At 41.6% G+C, this 10,000-nt stretch overlaps 1 protein-coding gene across 3 annotated transcripts in view; it reads right to left on the reverse strand.

Moving 5' to 3' along the window:
• Positions 1–10,000, reverse strand: part of LOC135104179 (metalloreductase STEAP4-like) — a 166,930-nt gene that overhangs the window by 148,201 nt on the left and 8,729 nt on the right. For all 3 annotated transcript variants that reach the window (XM_064011278.1, XM_064011279.1, XM_064011280.1), the window contains exon 2: positions 7,291–7,355. The gene's annotated coding sequence lies outside the window, so the exon portion shown is untranslated. The remainder of the gene's footprint in view (positions 1–7,290; positions 7,356–10,000) is intronic.

The following is a 10,000-nucleotide window of genomic DNA, read 5'->3' on the forward strand; positions in this document are numbered from 1 at the left end:
TTATGTCAGTGGGATAATGCACACACACACACACACACACACACACACACACACACACACACACACACACACACACACACAGAGACTGATAGACTTTAGTTAAACTGCTTGCTGTGTACGCGGGATTTCCAATAATGCAGCTTAGAGAGAGAGAGAGAAAGAGAGAGAGAGAGAGAGAGAAGAGAGAGAGAGAGAGAGAGAGAGAGAGAGAGAGAGAGAGAGAGAGAGAGAGAGAGAGAGAGAGAGAGAGAGAGAGAGAGGCGCCTGTGCCTGCTGATGGATGCTGGCGAGGGGAAGGTTTTTCACTTTTCGTCTCCTGTCACTCTTCACTTTTTTACTCCGTCCTCTTCGTTTCCCCCTTTCCCATTTTCTTCTTTTCCACTCCTTTCATCTCTCTCCATTCGCTGCTCCGTCGCCGATATTACTCGGTGCCGGTTTTTTTCTCCCCCCTCTCTCTCTCTCTCTCTCTCTCTCTCTCTCTCTCTCTCTCTCTCTCTCTCTCTCTCTCTCTCTCTCTCTCCTTTCCCTTCCTACTCCATTTTCTTTCCGCGCAACTTTCATTTCACTTCCCAAACGATGTAATTAATTTCCCTTGCTCAAAAATAATAATGGGAGGAAATCGTGTTAGGGTTTATTCTTATGGAAGTTTTTTTCTTTTTCTTTTGCATTATTTTGTCTCTTTCTCTTCCTAATTGCTGCAACAACGTGTGTGTGAGTGTTTGCAATTATTCAATTAAATAATTTTCACTTTAGAACGAATATGCATTCTTCTGTCAGGCATTCTCTCTCTCTCTCTCTCTCTCTCTCTCTCTCTCTCTCTCTCTCTCTCTCTCTCTCTCTCTCTCTCTCTCTCTCTCTCTCTGCATTATACACTTTTGATTTCTTTTAAAAAACACGTAATTTTCTTTACTCACTGACTTACTTACTGACATTAAAGAGAAGAGATGGAGTATGAACAACGTTTCTCTTGCTTCTATCACTCTCTTCATCACCATTATCAGGTTTTGAGCGTATGTGCCTCTCTTTTCTCACATATAACCTAGACAGCACTCACACCACTCACCATCCTTTTTCACCCTCCCCTCCCTCCTTCACCAGCTCGCCTCACTCTTCGCCTTCCTTCCTTCCTTCCTTCCCTCAATCGCTCATCAAAACCAGGTCGTACATTTCGCCTCCTCGTCCTCTCGGTACATAAACCCGAACGTTGCTTCCATCAGTAACCAACCCACGTCCGCTCTTCTCCCATCCTCTCTGCAAGCGTGTCCAAATTTCCCCCTAAACTGCTGCTTCTTGGTGGCAGGTCGAGAGAATCGCTCATCCACACTTCATGGATTCTGTTTGGGCGGGGAAGGAAGGCAGGAAGGAAGGAGGTGAGGAGGGAGGGAGCCAGGGAAGATTGATGCCAGGTAAGGATTGCAAGGACACTGCTGTTTAAGGATATGCAAGTAGGATGTGAGTCAAGGGAAGATGAGTGAGGCAGGCCGGCAGGGTGTAGGGGACTGAGGGGTGAGCAAGAGGCGGTTGGCAAGGGAATGATGGAGCAATAAAACGAATTTGTCATCCACCTGCCTGCCTGCAAGGGTTGGTCGCTGGGCGGCTGAGGGGTGGCGAGACTGTGGCGGGAGTCAGTGTCTGCCGCAGCGTGACGGGAACACACACACACAAACACACACACACACACACACACACACACACACACACACACACACACACACACACACACCACTGGGATCGAGTTCAAAGGATAAAAGTGAATGAAATTTTTTTTTTTATTGTTGGTAAATTTCAAGTTGAATAAACAGGAAAAAAAAAAAAAATAATAACATGACAGTCACAAGTGTGCTTTGCTAACTAGACCAAGAAGACTTATTGCAGTGAATCCTGGCAGCTGTATAACATGAATACGAAACTAGCACGCAGCACGACTCACCTACACCCGAATCCACTCACCAACTCACACACACACACACACACACACACACACACACGGAGAGAGAGAACGCAATGAACTTCACCAACCTACCAATCACGTAAAGTACACACACAAAAAACAAGACTCCTCCCCAAACACGCGGTAAAGTTTTGGTTGAGTGGAGTCTCGACACAAGCTTCGCCCAGACCCACGAGACCATTACGGCGGAAATGGTGAATTCTTGCAGCCAGCGGAGCGTGAGTGACTACTACCAATACAAAGCTGGAGGGGATCTTGCTGCGCTTGTTTTTGTGAAGAGAGCATGACGCGTGAGAGAGAGAGAGAGAGAGAGAGAGAGAGAGAGAGAGAGAGAGAGAGAGAGAGAGAGAGAGAGAGAGAGAGAGAGAGAGAGAGAGAGAGAGAGGCTGAAATATATGTACAGAAAGACAGATGGAGGAACATGATGGATTGAGGAGTACATTAATAAAGCCGAAAAAAAAAAGTAAACAGATGAACGAGGAAACAAAACACACACACACACAAAAAAAAAAAAACACACACACAAACATGAAAATACAAAACCAAACATGCATAACAAATCAAGCGCAATCAATTAAAATACAAGCAAATATACACACACGAAAAAAAAAAAAAGTTAAGGGGAGGGAGAAATAACGACAAAGAAAAAAAGAAAAAAATGGAAATAAACACACAAAATACCAGACACCACACAATATACCAAACATACACCATAAAGTCACAACAGTCTCCCCGCCAAGGCTGTGGTGCGTCACGGCCACAACACACTATAGCCATGGACAGGCTTTTAGGAGGGATGGATGTTGATGTCCCACCTTATTGATGATCCCACGTCCCGCCCTCACCGTGATCCAACCCACCCCGTCCTGTCTCATTCCCCCTTCGCCCCTCCTGCTGGCGCATCCCATGACTCAGCCTCGTCTTAAGCGATTAGGGGTCTGATAAGGACGACATTTCAAAGGCCACGGGTTCCCAAGCTGTCTTTGTCTCTTCACTGTGTTCTTGTTAATCTTTAGAATTATGAAATCACTCCGAAAACTCCAGTAGCTTATAAGGACAGTGTTTCGAAGGTCACAGAGATGATTAGGGAAGGTTCACACGCTGTATTTACTTCTTCACTGGTGTACGTATGTTTATTGTTAATCTTTATAATTATGGAATCATTCTTGAAAACCCCAGTAACTTGTAAGGACACTACTTCAAAAGTCACAGAGATGATTAGTCAGTTTCTCACGTTGTCTTTTCCTCTTCATTGTTATAAAATTTCTGTTTATCTTCATGGAAATCACTCCCAAAAAACACAGTAACTCTCACCACAGCCTGTTGGAAGTAGTCGAGACAAGGCGCCGTTTGAGAGCACTGACCTCAGCACCCACCACATGACATTCACGCACCTCCCAGCACAACATTCCCCGCGTCCCCATGCCGAGGCTTCCAAATGTCAACGCCTCCTGCTGACTCCTGCTCACGCTGCAGAATGCCTTCTTTCAAGCACTCTTCTCGCCTCGCCACGCTCTGCCTCGCCCTCTTAAACCCATTCATTCTCTCTCTCTCTCTCTCTCTCTCTCTCTCTCTCTCTCTCTCTCTCTCTCTCTCTCTCTCTCTCTCTCTCTCTCTCTCTCTTTCTTTCCATCTGCCTTGCTCTTCCATCCTCCTCTACTCTCTTATACAGTTCAGTCTGACTCCGATAAACTTCCCAGCTCCTCCTTCCACCACCACCACCACCACCATCACCCAACCATCCGTCTGTCTGCTTCAACTAAATTTCGCTCTCGCCTGCTCCTCTCCCTCTCTTCTCCCCCATTCCCCCGCCCTCCCCTGTTCAGCCGCGCCCAGGTCACTGCTTTTTTCAAGTTTGTTATTTTCTTTTTACTTTCTTTCGGGGCATTTTTCTGTTTCTTGCTTTTTAAAATTTCTTGTTCTTTTCTTTTCCGGTGTTTCTTAGATGTCTTATTTTTTGCTCAACTTTTCTTCTTCTTTTTCTTCTTTTCTTTATATTTCTTTTTATTCTTCGCCACCACAGCTATTTTTGCAGCATTTTGGCTTTCCACAAAACTATTTTTTCCTTTCCCCCAAAAAATATTGTTCAAAAACACGTCATTCTTTTTTTCTCCCATTTCTTCTTTTCCTTCTCTTCTTTTTTTCATCTTCCTCATCCTATTCTTCTTCTTTCTTTTCTTTCTTTGTTTCGTTCCTTCTTTCTTTCTTTCCCCTCCTTCTTCTCCTTGTCATTCTTCTTCTTCTTCTTCTTTTCCTCTTCCTTCTCCTCCTCCTCCTTTTGCTCCTTCCGTTCTTGTTCTTCTTCCTCCCCCTCCTTCATAACGTAACTTCCCAACACTTCCTGAGGTGCCTGACTATTACTTCTCCTTAGGTGCGTCATAGAAACTTCTTCTCCCTTCCTTTCTTCTTCCTTCACTCTCCCTTCCTCCTCCCCTTCACTCTCCCGTTCAATTCCCTCAAACTCTCGCGACAACCTCATCTTTTACCAGTTTCTTTCCTCTTCTATTCTCTTCTATTCTTTCTTTCTCTCTCTCTCTTTCTTTCTCTCTCTCTCTCTCTCTCTCTCTCTCTCTCTCTCTCTCTCTCTCTCTCTCTCTCTCTCTCTCAAATTTTTCCTCATTCGTTTACTTGATTTTTCCCTTCTTCTCTTATCTTCTATCTGTTTCTTTTCTTTCCTCTATCTTCTTTCCTGCCCTTCCATTATTCTTTCCCTCTTTTATGACCTCCATCCCTTCTTTGTCTTTCCCTTTATCAATTCTATCTCCTTCTCTTTCCTTCTCTTTATCAATTCCATCTGTCTTTCTCCAACTCCTTCCTTTTTTTGCCTTTCCTTTATCAATTTTCTCTCTCACTCTTTCACCTTCTGTCCAAGTCTTTCTCTTCCTTTATTTCAATTTCCCTTCCTTTCTTGATCCTGCCTCCCTCTTCCCGTCTCCCCATCAGTCCCCCTTCCCTTCATTGTTCCCTCCTCTCCTCTCGGCAGCACGGACCTCTTTACTCCTTCAAGATACAGACAGAATAACCTCGACGTCTGACAAAATTTGGGATTCGTGTGGAGAAGGAAGAGAAGTTAGTAAGTTTGGCTCCCTTCGTCAGGCCTACCTGGCGGCTCCATACGTTCTCTCCTCACGCTCCTTCTCTTCATGCTCCTCCCAGTACAAATTTATCCTCCTGTCCTTTCCTCTTTCTTTTATTATCATCGTTTACTCATTCTCTTTTCCTAATGGTCCTGTTTCCTTGTTTTGTTTTCCTTATTTCTCATTTTCATTCCCTTCTCCTCCTCCTCCTTGACGCTTCATGCTCTTCTCCCCAACGCCCTTGTCTTTTCTTCATTTCATTATCTTGTGCTTCTTTTCTTACTCTAATTTCTTCTATCATGCTTCCTCCCCTTCATGTTTTTTTTTTCCCTAATGTTTTCATGTTTTTCTTCTTATTCTCTCCTAATTTTCTTTCCTTTATGCTCCTCCGCTCGCTCACTCATTTCTCACGCTCCTATTTTCATATTCATTCCTTACTCATTACTCATTCTTTACGTTGCTTCTCTCATGCTTCTCTCACGCTCACTTCTTATCTCATGCTCCTTTTCTCTCATACTACTTCCCTCACTCATATTTCCACGCTCCTTCTTAACTCATTTCCCACGTTCATTCCCTCATGCTCCTCCTTCTTCAAGTCCTTTCCCTAATGCTCCAGTTCTCATTTTTTTTTACCTTTACTCATTCCTCTTTTTCCTTCCCTTATGCTCCTTGTTTCATGTTCTCTTCTCCCCTCATGCTCTTTCTCGTATTATCGTATTTTCGTGTTTCTTCTTTACTAATTCCTAACTTTCATTCCCTCATGCTCCTCTTATGCTCACTTCCCTCGCGCTGCTTCACCCTCATGCTTTCCTCCCCACTCGTCTCTCTCTCTCTCTCTCTCTCTCTCTCTCTCTCTCTCTCTCTCTCTCTCTCTCTCTCTCTGCCACCACCATCGCCCTATTGGAAATTACACTACATTTTTAGTAAACTTTTAACAGTTGAATTTATACGAAAATAAATATATGCAGTAATTTATCCATTTATTCTCACAACTGGTACATGGAAACGAAACACATTTTCTTTTTAAGCTTCACGTGACTTTCATCAGAGTTACCTTTGTCTTTATTCTCATCAGGGAGCGACAGTGTGTATTAACGAAACACCATAAACAGAATATTTCGGACGTGAGCGCAAATTTTCAACTATTTTTCACCGGATCGGAGGTTTTATTCCTTAGTGTTGATAAGCGTAATGCTGCCACGAGTGTTCCTTAATGCACCGACGCAGCGCGCACACACAGGCAAGAACCAAAAGGCATGAAACTAACATGTAACTAATGATAAATCAATATGTATACCATCCCACCCGCGTCATAAAAGCAAAACACTCCTAAGAGAACACTCGTCAAAATAAGGGAACATTTGAAACTTATCCAGAAAATACACGACACTCGCAGACAAGGACCACGGGGTATGAAACATGATATATTGATTAAAAGGAGAAAACGGAGAAGGCATCACAACATCGCGGTCATATGGCGCCGCTACAAAATGCTCAAAAGTATCTAAAATGGTAGGTTAAAAAATAGTGATAAGATTGTAACAGGGTATAAACTAAATAAACATGAAACTGACGCTAAATTAACACTTGTACCTCCTCATGCGTGTCGTAAGAGGCAACCCGCGTCAGAAGAAGGTAACACTTCAAAATCAACAAGAGGCAGCACGCAAGAAAGATTTCTATTTCTATTTTTTTTTCTTGTGGGAAAGATATTTCAATGAGACCACCATATTGAATTCTGACGGCTCCTCTCTCCTTCCGTCTCCCTCCCTCTCTGCCTCTGTGTCCCGGCTCCCTTTCCTTTCTTCCTTTGGACCAGAGAAACCTTAATCTTCCTTCCTTTTCGATCCCTCGCCCTCCACTTCTCGTTCATCTTCCATCCTTCCTTCCCTCCTTCATTCCCTCCTCTCACATCTCCATTTCCCTCTCTCTCTCTCTCTCTCTCTCTCTCTCTCTCTCTCTCTCTCTCTCTCTCTCTCTCTCTCTCTCTCTCTCTCTCTCTCTCTCTTTCTAGCTCGTTCACTTAATGGATAACCAACTGACTTTCTAACTAAGGAAATGTGGTTTTACTTGACCACTAAATGCCTCACAAAACTGACTGACGTGAGGCTCTAACTGACTGACCGTGTACCTGACCACCACCTGACTTTCAACTAACCACTGCGGGGCCTGAATTGACACCGTGCATGAATAAGTGAGTGACTGACAGCAGGAAGACACACACTGCATGATTTCCAGCCCTGAAAACGAGTAGTGACTTACCAAGAGCACCGGCGGATGGGAAGCTGGAGGTCGACAAGGGGACATGAAGGGCAGGTTCTCGAGGCCTGGTGGAGAGAGAGAAGGGAGATGTGATATTAGCACTTGTGTGGTTGCAATAATAGTTGCTAGTTTGTTTGGTTGGTTGACTGATTAAATGACTGAGTGGTGGAAGGATGAATGGCGTAGTGTTAGTAAGTTCATGTTGCTAGAGACCGTGTGAGTGAGTGAGTGAGTGAGTGACTGACTGATTGACTGACTGACTGACTGTGTGGGCGAGTGGTGCAGCAGGGATGAGAGGCAAATTTAATAGAAAAAATAGCATTAGTGATTGATTGATTGAGTGAGTGAGTGTGTTAATCAGTAAGTGGTTCACTAACCTTAAACACCCGGCAAACTTTAATTGGTAAGTGAGTGACGGAGTGAGTGACTGAGTGGGTGAATGAGTGGTTTCAACAGTCCTAATGGAACACGCGTGACAAAGCTATACCTGGATGGATTCAAGAGTTGTAACTGAGAAAAAAAAAAAACACTTTAAAATGAAATTAAAATATGAAAGAAAAAAGTAAATTAGCATCCCAAATAATTTAAACTTTAGTGAATAAACAGGAATGAAGTTTAATCTGCCCAAAAATGAGCATATACCTTCCAGTCTTAGTCTTTCTGTAAAATAGGAAGCACTCGTCTATCAACATGCCACGAAAACTAATTACGAAATAAATCTTGAAAAGCATCATACGCATAAACAATTCTGTGATCTTTATACCACAACCTAAAAAAAAAAAAACATCACATAGTCATAGTTGCGAAAAAAATACGTAAATAAATAAATAAATAAATAAATAAATAAATAAACGTATAACTAGTAATTTCATATTTAACAAAAGGATACAGCATCATCTTTCGTCTGCTCCCGTTAACTTTCGGCACAACAATTCACGCGCCTCCACCTTACTCTGTCTCCTACGTCTTCTATTACACCCATCCTCCACCTGTCCTCCTCCAGTGTAACCGTAAACCTCTTTGGCCTTCCTCTCTTCCTCTCTTTGGCGTCCATCTCCAGAATCCCTCTCTCCACGTACTCCTCGTAAGGTCACGCTGCCTCAGTCTCGCCTCTCCAGCTTTGTACCATAAATGTAGGACGTACGCTTTCCTTCATTTTTACATCTAAAAATAAGAATATCTACATGTGTAAGTGATTAAGCAATTTATTATTGTCACGGCAAAAGCTTAAAATATACATGGCACGGTGGAAAAAAAAAGGCAGTAATTTTATTCCAAATTTCACCAAGAAAAGAATTATTTGATAAAGACACTAGGCTAAAAAGTGTAAACATGTGATTAATTTAGTAATCCAATATCATCCAAACATATATAAAGTGCAGCAAACATAATAAGGGTTTTTTATTCACCAGCAAAAAAAAAAAAAAATAAATAAATAAATAAAATAAATAAATAAATAAAAAAAATAAATAAAAAAATAAATAAAAATAAATAAATAAATTGTAATGAAAAAACTCGCTATAATATACACGTGTGAGTAATTTAGTACAGCAATACCGCCACAGTAGATGCACAGAAAACACCACGACACAGAGATAATATTTCACTCACTCACCAGAAAAAAACAAAAAAAAAAAAAACAAGGAAAAAGAAAATAACCAGAACTATAATAATATAACCCACACACAACCTAATTAATACAACTGTCCTACTCACATTCCATTTCCGTTAACCTGAAGTATATGTACACATCGTTCTCCCTGTGTAGTGTAACAATAAGCACACACACACACACACACACACTCTCACTCTCTCTCTCTCTCTCTCTCTCTCTCTCTCTCTCTCTCTCTCTCTCTCTCTCTCTCTCTCTGACCATTAATATCAGCATGAGAAGCAATGTGAATAATCTCAGACTATACGAATTTAAACACTGACTTCATTAGATACCACGAAACTAAAAAAATAAAGAACCAAGACGTAACATAAGATCATCCCAGAATCAAACTCAGCACCAGCATTACCTTCACCACGAAGAAGAAAGAAGAAAGAGGAAATAATAATGATGATAATAGTAATAATAATAATAATAATAATAATAATAATAATAATAATAATAATAATAATAATAATAATAATAATAATAATAATAATAATAACAATAAGGAGAAGAAAGAGAAGGAAAAGGAGAAGGGGAAGGGGAAGGAGAAGGAGAAGGAGAAGGAAAAGAAGAAGAAGAAGAAGAAGAAGAAGAAGAGGAAGAAAACATATTACTGAGAGAAAATATGGTACTCATCTAATAATCCAGCTCAGAGAGAGAGAGAGAGAGAGAGAGAGAGAGAGAGAGAGAGAGAGAGAGAGAGAGAGAGAGAGAGAGAGAGAGAGAGAGAGAGAGAGAAATGGTAAGGACACTGACACTATTTCCCTCGAAGACCAAAAATAAAGAGAGATGAACAAAGCCACACCTTCCCTTCTCCCCCCCCCCTCACAGCTACACGAAGAGAAAGAAGGCGAAGGGCTGAGACTAAACAAATACCTAAGTGGAATTACAAAAGATATAAAAAAAAAGGGTACAACAAAAAAAAAAAAAAACAGATACCAGGAAATTTACTGAACTGTGAGCTGGTAAACAACGCGTGGAAAAGAAGACAGACAGGTGAAGATGAAAAGAACAAAAAAAAAAATATACACTTTCAATGCAATATGCAACAAC

Source organism: Scylla paramamosain, chromosome 10 (genome assembly GCF_035594125.1).
Source record: "Scylla paramamosain isolate STU-SP2022 chromosome 10, ASM3559412v1, whole genome shotgun sequence".
In the NCBI taxonomy this organism is placed as follows: Eukaryota; Metazoa; Arthropoda; class Malacostraca; order Decapoda; family Portunidae; genus Scylla; species Scylla paramamosain.